Raw genomic sequence first — 11,016 nt, forward strand, 5'->3', positions numbered from 1 at the left:
GTGCTCCTCCTCCCCCGCTCCCGTGTTCCTTGCAACAGGGATCCCCAGAGGCCGTGGACTACAACTCCCATAATTCCCAGCTTCAATACTGCAACTGGGAATTATGGGAATTGTAGTTCACAGCCTATGGGAATCAGGGAACAGCCTCAGGGAGCAGCAGCCACCGTCTCCACCCCACCCCAGGATAATCAGTCAGAAGGCCGTGTTGGCCTCTCCCAATTTAGTGTGCTCAAGGGCGCAGCACTCGTGCAGATCCCAAGCATGCACAGCCAGAAGGAAGCGCATTAAGTTCTATGCTCCTATTTACTACCGTATTCTGTTCTGAAGCAGAATATTGCAGCTGGGAATTATGGGAGCTGTAGTCCACAGCTTCTCGGAATCAGCGCACAGCCTCGGAACAGCAGCCACCACCTCCACCTCACCCCAAGAGAATTTAGTCGGAACGCGGCCGTGTTGGACTCTCCCAACTAACCTACACAATAGTCTCAAAACTCAGCACAGAGCATACTCAACCACAAATATGCCAATTCAGTTCCATAACAGTCATCACTACCATTTTCTATTTTTTTCACCAGAGAAAGACAGCCCTACATGCGTAGAGCCTCGAAAAATTAGTTAGAAACTCGTAAATGTTCCTCTCCACGGAAATCTTTAGTAAAAGGCGAAAGATTTATGCGATCTGAAGAGAAACCGGAGTATGAGTGCGCATTCCAAACCAGGCCGGGTATACAATGAATCCCTACCCTCGAGGTTATGGTACGCCGCCCTTGGCGCCCGCCTTTCTGCACCAGGCAAGAGCTGGGGGTGCTTCTCACGAATTGGAAGCTTTGCAGTCTATTTAGTGTACTTTCCATTTTAAAGAAGACCCGAAATCACCAGAACGCGTTTCGGTTTCAAGCGCAATGCATTATGGTCTCCGTCAGTTGCAAATAAGCCTCCCGGAGCGACTCCCCTCCCTCTTTCCAGCTCGGAGCTCCGCCCCTCCCGGTGCATGATTCTTTGAAGTCGTGCAAAGCGCCTACCGCCCACCGGTTGCTGCAGCGCAGCGATCCAGAGACTGTAAGCAGGAAGCGGGCTGTGATGAGTGATGTGTAAGCTAGCCCTGGTGCAGCGTGGGAGGCGAGGCTGCGCGGGGAAGCCCCTAGAAAGAGCTGAGCTAGCTGGTGGGTGGGGACGGGGAGGTAGGAAGGGGCCGTGATGTAAGCTAGCTTGTTTTGCGAGCATAAAGGCACGGAAGGTCCCGCAGTCAGGCTTGTTGGGCGTTTTCTCCCAAGCAAGTGTGCGCAGCATTGCAGCACTCATGCAGACCCCAAACATGCACAGCCAGGAGGAAGCCCATTGAATTCCATGGCACCACTACTTACTTTATTTATTCTGTATTCAATTTATATGCTGAACATATACTGAGAGAAGCGGGATTGGAAGAAGAGTGTGGTTTTAAAGTTGGAGGAAGAAACATCAATAACCTGCGCTATGCTTTTGACACCATTCTGATAGTTGAGAATGCAGATGATCTGCAAGCTCTAGTAATGAAAGTCAAGGAGCACAGTGAAAAAATGGGACCATGACTAAATGTCAAGATGAAGACTAAACTAATGACAACGGGTACAGCAACCAACCTCAGAATTGACACTGAAGACATTGAAGTGGTGGATAGCTTCTGCCTTTTAGGATCGATAGTCAACAGTCAAGGATCCAGCAGTCAAGAAATACGCCACAGACTAGCACTTGGTAGGGTTGCAATAAAGGCCTTGAAAGGATATTTAGATGCCGTGACATGGCTACACCAGAGGCGTATCTAGGGTGAGGCAGGCAGGGCACGTGCCCCGGGTGCCACTTGAAGGGGGCGCGCAATTTTTAAAAATTATTTTTTTTAAAAAGTCTACCAAAAACAAAATGGCCACCATGCATGCTCAAATGGCCTCTGTGAGACCCTAGGCCATGCCAGGCCTCGCAGAGGCCATTTGAGCATGCATGGTGGCCATTTTGTTTTCAGCGGCCATTCTTAAAAAAAAATCATTTTTAAAAATGGCCACCACACATGCTCAAATGGTCCCTGTGAGGCCCTAGAGGCCAGCAGGGGGAGGGGGGACCTTTGCAGACACCCCATGGCCTTTAAGAAGCCCCCCAAAGGGTCTACAGGTAAAAAAAATTTTTTTTAATTTAATATAATATGTCACTGTACACATATTCAAATTGGCAATATGTACAGAGAATCAGGGCTTGTGAATACTGAGCTGAAACATATGAGCTAGGACTGTATTCATTTGCTCTTACTTTGCTTCTTGTGAGAAGTGAGTTAAATGTGATGTCTTAATAATATGGCTATTAATGGTGAGTTTGTCTTTGAATCAGTGTGAAATCCTTAGAATTAAGGCCCACTGGGAGTTTCTTGCTCTCTTTCTCTCATTTTAACTGTCTTTCTGAAATACTAGAATATATTCTAAGCAGTGACACAGTTTACTCTGTATATCCTTTAATTATTTTCAGAGTATCTGGGAAAAGTCAAATTCTCAATTTATTTTTAAAACTGATGTAATAGTGATGCTACAATGCATAGTAGAGAATTAGACAGGTGCTTCTGTTTAGTTTTCCAAGTACACTTCCACATAGTATTTGGGTATTTCATGAGCCCCAGCATACTGAAATCTGTAGTTTTCCAGCATTTTTTGGTCTGGCTATGTCCACTGCTAAATAGTTTTTGAAATATTAATAGATTGATGAGTTTGACTTGTATTTTTCAGCTGATAGTATGGTAAAGTTATCTGAAAGATGGGTGTCAGATGTTTGAACAGGGGGTGCAATTTCAGTGCTTGCCCTAGGTGCTATTTCCCCTAGATATGCCTCTGGTCTACACCTACAAAGATTTGAATCATTCAGACAATGGTTTTTCCCGTGACACTCTATGGATGCGAAAGTTGGACTTTGAAGAAGCAAGATAGAAAAAGTATTAACGCTTTTGAACTTTGGTGCTGGAGAAGAGTTTTGAGGCTACCATGCCAGGAGAACAAACAAAGGGATCATAGAACAAATTGATCATAGAACAAATCAATCCAAAATTTTCAATGGAGGCACAAATGACCAGGCTCAAACTATCATACCTCTGACACATTATGCAAAGACCCAGCTCCCTTGGGAAGTCTATAATGCTGGGGAAAGTTGAAGGAAAGAGAAGAAGGGGACGACCAGCAGCAAGGTGGATGGACTCGATTACGACAGCAATGAATGTACCACTGAGAGACCTGAAAGGCCAAGTTGAAGACAGACCATCATCCTGGAGAGAATCTATCTATGTGGTCACTAAGAGACAACACCGACTTGACAGCACTTAATCAAGCAATCAATTAATCAATCACTTACTTCATAATGTGCCCTTAAGAGGCAAGGATGGGGGCAGCACCCCCCGAAAAGTGGCTTCCCCACCGACCCCCCCATTTCTGTAGTAGAAATCTAATATGTGGGACACAGCTTGCCAACCCATAAATACATTTATTTATTCATTCACATATTTATTTATTATATTTTCATGCCACCCTTTATAAAATTTCAGGGCAATTTACAATTTAGCCAAACAACAACTACAACCTAAAAATCATGTAAAAACAAATCAAAATTACCACAGGTAAAACTTTAAAGCATCATAAACTAAAAGCCTGATGAAACAAGTGAGTTTAAAAACAACCAGAGATGGGGAGATTCTGATTTCATTGGGGATTGTGTGTTCCACCCTCCCGCCCCCATGCTGCCACTGTTTGAAGGGGATGTTGCTTTAATGATCCTGGTGTGTAAATGTGCTTTGAAGCCACTTGAAGCTTAAATCAACTGCTAGTTAAATCCAGAAGCCCAGAACCACATTCTTTCTCTGCCCAGTTGGCTTGTGATGGGGCACGGTGGCTGCCTTCACCCACTGAGTTCAGTGACCCAAACTTCATGCATGGAGTCTGTGCTGACCATCCGTCTTGCCAACTAGGTTAAAGATCCCATCAACGCTAGCCTAACAGATGGCTGGAAGAAGGGTTGATGTCTATTCCACTGTGAAGGTAAACGTGAACCCCAGCTCTCCTCCAGACAGACACCGGCTCCATAAAAAATGTTTGCACTGGGAATGGTTGCTCTTTAAACAGACTTGAGTGCCTGGCTCTCTCCGCTGAGCAAATATCGTTCAATAATGGAGCTGTATGAAGGAGCCAGACAGTTAATGTGCCTCTATAATACGTGCTGAGAGTAGACCATCTGTCTTCACTGGAATATAGATCATTGCAGCAGGTCCCTGCACATGGAATGTGCAAGTTAATAGAAGGCTCTTCCAGAAATTATTGTGCTATATATAAACAATTGCTTTGCATAGGTAGGGAACCTCAGCTATACACCTTTATCCATATATTGAGATACTTTAGACCTGTTCAGCAGGGCTGGCTATCCACATACAAGGAGGCATCCTTAATTGTTTGAGGAAAGATGTGCCTGATGAGGGCTGAGAAGAATGGGAGGGACCATAACTCAATGGCAGAGCACCTGCTCTTCATGCAGAAGTCCCCAGGTTCAATCCCGGGCGTCTCCATGCAAGGCTGAGAAAGTCTCCTGCATGAAACCTTGGAGGCTTCAGGCAATACTGAGCTAGATAGACCAATGGTCTAACTCAATATAAGGGAGCTTTCTATATTTATGCTAAAGTGTGCACAAGGAGCAGCCACTTAATAGTGCCTAGAGAGCAGGAGGCTGTTGGTTCGAATCCCTGCTGGTATGTTCCCCAGAATATGGGAAACTCCTATATCGGGCAGCAGCAATATAGGAAGGTGCTGTAAGGCATCATCTCATACTGTGCGGGAGGAGGCAATGGTAAACCACTTCTGTATTCTACCAAGAAAACCACATGGCTCTGTGGTTGCCAGGAGTTGACACTGACTTGACGGCACAATCTTTCCTTTCCTTTCCTTTTTTTACATGCATAAGGAGGCAGAGCATACCTAGAGTCTCAGGGACATAGCCCACCTACACAGAGGGTCTAGTCTGGTCAGAGGAAGCTGGACAACCCTGTGCAACATGAAATCCTGCCAAGAAACTCCTTGTGCCAGAAGTGGCACAAGCAGGGGCGTAAGTATAATAGGGCAAGGGGAGACAGGTGTCTGGGGGCCAACTGTTTTGTTACCACTATTCAGCCTCATTTAAGATTTCTTTACTTCATGAGCTGAGCTTCAGTGGGGGGGCGGCATTTTAAAATCTTGTCTCTGGGCCCACTCCAACCTTCCTACGCCCCTGGACACAAGACGTTTGTTTGGCCCCCACCCTGTTCTCCTTTTAGTGTTGATCAGAAATCTGACTTTTAAAATTCAGCATATTTTAAATTTAGTATATTTTGCAAGGCGTATGGTTTGAATTGAGGTAGGCTGCTTTGGAGGTATTTTTTTTTAATTTTAAAAAATTGTAAGCTGCTGAAATTGTGGGCTTCAGTATGAACATAAGAACAGCCCTGCTGGATCAGGCCCAAGGAGGCCCATCTAGTTCAGCATCCTGTTTCGCACAGTGGCCCACCAGATGCCGCTGGAAGCCACAGGCAGGATTTGAGGTTGTGCCCTCTCTCCTGCTGTTACTCCCCTGAAACTGGTACTCAGAGGCATCCTACCTTTGAGGCTGGAGGTGATCTATAGCCCTCCCAACTAGTAGCCGTTGATAGACCTCTCCTCCATGAAGTTATCCAAACCCCTCTTAAAGCCATCCAGGTTGTTGGCTGTCACCACCTCTTGTGGCAGAGAATTCCACAAGTTGATTATGTGTTGTGTGAAAAAGTACCTCCGTTTGTTGGTCCTAAATTTCCTGGCAATCCATTTCATGGGATGACTTCTGGTTCTAGTGTTATGGGAGAGGGAGAAGAATGTCTCTCTATCCACTTTCTCCACAACATGCATGATTTTATAGACCTCTGCAATGTCCTTTTTTAGATGTTGTGACCAGAATTTATATGCAGTACTCCAGGTGTGGCCGCACCATAGTTTTGTATAAGGGCATTAGAATATTATCAGTTTTATTTTCAATCCCCTTCCTAATGACCCTTAGCATGGAATTGGCTTTTTTCACAGCTGCCGCACATTGAGTCGACACTTTCAATGAGCTGTCTAGCATGACCCCAAGATCCCTCTCCTGGTCAGTCACCGACAGCTCAGATCCCATCAGCGTATACTTGAAGTTGGGGTTTTTCGTCCCAATGTGCATCACTTTACACTTGCCAGCACTGAACCACATTTGCCATTTTGTCACCCACTCACCCAGTTTGGAGAGATCCTTTTGGAGCTCCTCACAATCCATTTTGGATTTCACTACCCGGAATTGTTTGGTATCGTCTGCAAATTTCCCCTGCTAATTGGACAAAGAGGCACCTTTTACAGTGGTGATTCTCTTTATTTAGCAGGGGGAGAGTTACTGGCCCTATCAACCCACAGCACAGTACCTCCAGTGACTGTTGCTGGTGTCTGTCTTGTGGTGTTGTTGTTTTTTAGAACGTGAGCCCTTTGGGGACAGGGAGCCATCTTATTTATGATGAGATGATGAGGCGGTCTAAATGTCAGCCTAGTAATGTGCTTGCACAATTTGAATGCTGTTATGCAAGAATAGTCCCACTGGGAATGATGGGCTTACTCTTGAGTAATGTAATTTGTGCAAATTTTGCATTTGTACAACTTACGCTTGTGCAAACAAATCGTTGTTAGGCTGGTACATTCTTGCACAGTATGTCATTGTTTAGATAGCTTTATGTCTGTACAGATCTGCACATGCATACACTGTGCACAGAAGCCCCATTCACACATGATGTCCGACACTCATGCAGTCTGTGTACAGTGTAGACCAGTACAGATCTGTATACAGTTATTTACATGTTATGCTGGTACAGCAGTACACTTACTATAGATATCCTGCATTTCAGGGGTCCTATATTAGGTTCACTTTTTAAATGGGCGCAGATACAGTCATTCACACAAGAATATGTCCATTTGCACAGACATCTAAACACAGGTACAACATAATGTATGGCCAGGGCTAGATTGTACAATCATTAAACACAATGAGTGGAAAGAGCGCTAGCTTAGAATGCTGGTTCAGAGTTCGACTGAAAGTATCAATACTAAGGATAGAGATGGTAAGTGCCTGTTTACCTATCTCTATGGGAGACTGCCCCTTCTAAGCTTCCAGGGCAAGCTTGAGGCCAACCTGGTATTTTTTAATGCCCATCAGCTGCGAGTCAGTGGTTGGTATGTACTAGGTGAGTTCATGTGCACTGGTTGCTAATAAGTTTCCGGGCAAAATACAAGGGTTGGCCTTCTTCGCTATGAACCACACCACCCACTGAGATCATCTGGAGAGGTTCTTCTGCAGTTGCCACCGGCTCGTCTGCTGGCTACTGAGGGACGGGCCTTCTCCGTTGCTACTCCGAGGCTTTGGAACACACTTCTTGCTGAAAAAAGAGCCTCCCCATCTCTTACAACTCGTAAAAAGGCAGTCAAGACGCATATGTTCACCCAAGCTTTTGATTAGATATTGTTTTAATTGTGTTTTTAATAGTTTTAACATGTTAAATTTTAATTGTTGTAATATTTTAATCTTTTTATCCATTGTTTTTATTGTTTCGTCGTAAACCGCCCAGAGACTTGCGTTTTGGGTGGTATACAGATGTGTTGAATGAATGAATGAATGAATGTGCAGTCTCCAATGGAGCCTCTCTTCAAAATTCAGGTGGCGTACCTACTGTACCGACTAATGGTGCAGTGGGGAAATGACTTGCCTGGTGAGCAAGAGGTGGCTGGTTCGAATCCCTGCTGGTCGGGCAGCAGCGATATAAGAAGGTGCTGAAAGGCATCGAGGCTATTCACACAATGGGAAAAGGCAAGCCCGATTTTCTCCCATCTTGAGAACCACCAGGCTCGGCTGCAAGCCCGGTGGTTCTTAAGCGGGTCACCTACTTAAATAACCCTCCCCTAAGCCCAGGTTAGTGGAGTGAGCACTCTGCTAACCCGGGCTCTATGGTCGTGAGTTGCTGCGGCAACTCATGAGTAGACCCCCGACCAGGAGGCTTAAATGCAGCCTCCCTGCTTGGGGGTCTCTCCAGAATGCCCTGCATGCTCACGCAGGGCATGCTGGAGCTTCCGGGGGCCATGCGGTGGCTCCATAACAAAGCCAGCAGTCGTGGGGGGGGGGGCCCTGGGTCGTCTGCAGAGAGAGCGGGCTAAGCCTGCTCTCCCCGCGAACCCTGCTGAGGCGGTTCCCCCTGATCGTGGGAACTGCCTCATCATCTCACACTAGGCGGGAGGAAGCAGTGGTAAACCCCTCCTCTATTCTACCAAAGACAACCACATGGCTCCAGTGCTCAGTTTGAAAAGCCAGGACCTGGAAGCCACATCTCCTCACCTCGTTTTGTGCTCTCTCTCCTCTGAGCTGAGAGAAGCTGAGGACAACTGTATTTAGAGAATTTGCAGGAGTCCCTCCCCCAGCCTCTTAAATTCAGTGTTCAGTTCTGTCGTGAAACTTGTCATCCCTTCTCCCACCAGAGGGTGCTAATAACGTCCTGGATGCAGCCATCAGGTCAGAGGGAACTAGGTCAGAGTTACACAAAAGGAGACTTTAGATGTTGTTGTTGTTGTTCTGTTTGGCTCTGACAACTTATAAACAGGCCTCCGGCCTCCATGACTAACATGGCTTTGGAAGGTTAATTAAAGTGAGCACTGCTTACCAGAACCCAGCCACTGGATAACAGATTTGCCCACCTGCCTGCAGCGCAGGAACATTTACATGGCCCTTCCTTTCTTAATATAAACCTAACTAGGTTGCCAGAGAAGTCTCTCTCTCTCTCTCTCTCTCTCTCTGAGTCATTTGGCATTAGGGCAAAGAGAGCAGCTGAAATAATTTCATGACATCTGCCCTTGGAAAAGGCAGGAAGAAAAAAAGCTTGGGAGGCCGAGAAGAATGGTGATAAACTGAAAACCCTCTTGACAAATGAAATCGGGCAAACACAGAATGTAAGAGTTGCTTTGCTGGATAAGATCAAAGGTCCGCCTGGTTATATGAACACCGCCTCCAAGGATGGTCAAGCACATGGTCTTGGCAATTCTAGTTCCAACAGGAAGTGCCTCATTGTATTTCCTGTTGCACTTCCTTGTTTCCTCTCTATGGATATACAGTTGTGGCTGTGGATAATGGGAGTTGTAGTCAGGGGGAAGTCTGGGAACCCAAGTTTGAGAACCAGTGGTGTAATGTGTGAGATGTAACTTACATATTGAAAAATGGTATTTTAAAAATAGCAGGATACCATATTTACCCAAATACAAGATGACTCTGAATTAAAAATAAGCCCCTTAAAAAAATAGAGAGGTTGAATACAGGTTATACCTTTATTTACCCAAAAGGTAGAGGACTCTGAATTTAAGAGGATCCTCGGATTTCTAATGTGAAAGAACTTGAAAAAACTTAGTCTTGGATTCAGGTAAATACAGTATTCTGGTTGGTTGAAAATGTATTTGAGAAAGATTGATGTGCCTCTAGTTGGAGCCGAAATCAGCAGGAGCTTGTTTGGGATTCTTTTAATGAATGTTTTTAGAATGCAGTTTGGCTCAGAATAATAAACAGTTCTTGAGGGAAGAAGAATAAAAAGATCAGGGCACAAGTTCATCCTGATGCAATGAGATGTTTGCAACCAAGTTGAATTTTGCCTGAATTCAACATGACTTTTAAGGGCAAGTTGCATCTTGTATAATTGCACTGTCTCTCAGCCAAGCTGAGAGTTCATTCCAGGCGTCTTGGTGGAGAGTTTTCATAACAACCGGCAGTTGCCTTAGTAACCAAGGTGAACAAACCACAGCAGGGCTGGTGCCCCAGGCAGAAAGTTGGAGGAAAGACAGCCTCAAAACCAAACCCCCTTCACAATTGCTCCCAAACCAGTTTGTTCAGGATTTCTTTTTGTTGTCAATGCAATGAAATAAAATAGAAGTGAAAAGTTTTCCCAGGTCTGCTTGGAAAAGAATAGGTAGTTATCCACTTTCTCTCCAGATGGACTCCCCCACCTTCCAGATATTAATTAATTAATTATCTCTGTTGTACTGCACTGATGGTGGTGAAACCTCTGACTGGCTGAACTGTTAATGATGGACTCAGAATGTTCAACTGTTCAAAGCTCTTTGCAGTCCAGCTTCTGTGAGGGAAGCGAGCATGGTCAGTTTGGCTGGGCGCTAAACTACACACAGTAGGTGACTAAATATTTGGCTCATGAAGGTTGGAAAGCTAAGGGGCAGAAAGACCAGAAGCAAGAAGACTGAAGGATGGGTGCAGAATAGTCAGTTGGCTGAAAAAGAGGATCTTGGGTGAAAGAAAGGAGAAAGAGGCTTGAGGATATAGTGTGCTGAGGCAAAAGAGACCCTGAAGAAACCACAGAACAGTTAAATTTTGGGGGGGGGATTCTGAGGAGGAGGAAGAGGGAGGCATGAATGGAGGAGCCAAGGAAAAGGTAGGACTGGGGGAAAACTGCATCTAAGGACAGGAGAGGCTGTGCACTGTTGGCAAGAAAGAAGTGGGCAGGCAACAGAAGGACTCAAGGGGCCATAGGACTGCTAAGTCTACAATCTAGACCAGGGCTTCCCAACCTGGGGGGGCGGGGTGTTTCTCAGATATTGTTGGACTACAACTCCCATCATCCCCAGCCATGATGATCTTATGGCTGGGGATGATGGGAGTTGTAGTCCAATAACATCTGGGAGCTCGCTTTTTGGAAGCTCTACTGTAAAAGGTGCAGAGTCAAGACTTCTGGTGTAAAATAATTTGACAGGGTAATGTTTCCAGCTGAGGATTCTGCTTTCACTGTGAGATTGTGATTTGGGGATCCTAGATAATTAGGGCTAAGGGGCAGAGCAGGGTAAGGGACTAGATTTCACGCACTGTTTGGAACTAGCCAGCTATTTCTTGAGCTGCTGGCATCCATCTAGTAATATTTAGCTCAAGAGGTTTTTATGTATTTCCTGAACTTGAAGGAATCTTTCA

The 11,016-nt window shown here is 45.4% G+C and overlaps 1 non-coding gene across 1 annotated transcript; it reads right to left on the bottom strand.

The window, feature by feature from the left end:
- Positions 1-583: 583 nt before the first annotated feature.
- LOC128325520 (U5 spliceosomal RNA) lies at positions 584-699 on the bottom strand. The gene has a single exon (XR_008307503.1). It is a non-coding gene; the product is annotated as a U5 spliceosomal RNA (small nuclear RNA).
- Between the last annotated feature and the right edge of the window lie 10,317 nt (positions 700-11,016).

This window comes from Hemicordylus capensis, chromosome 4, assembly GCF_027244095.1.
Source record: "Hemicordylus capensis ecotype Gifberg chromosome 4, rHemCap1.1.pri, whole genome shotgun sequence".
NCBI lineage: Eukaryota > Metazoa > Chordata > Lepidosauria > Squamata > Cordylidae > Hemicordylus > Hemicordylus capensis.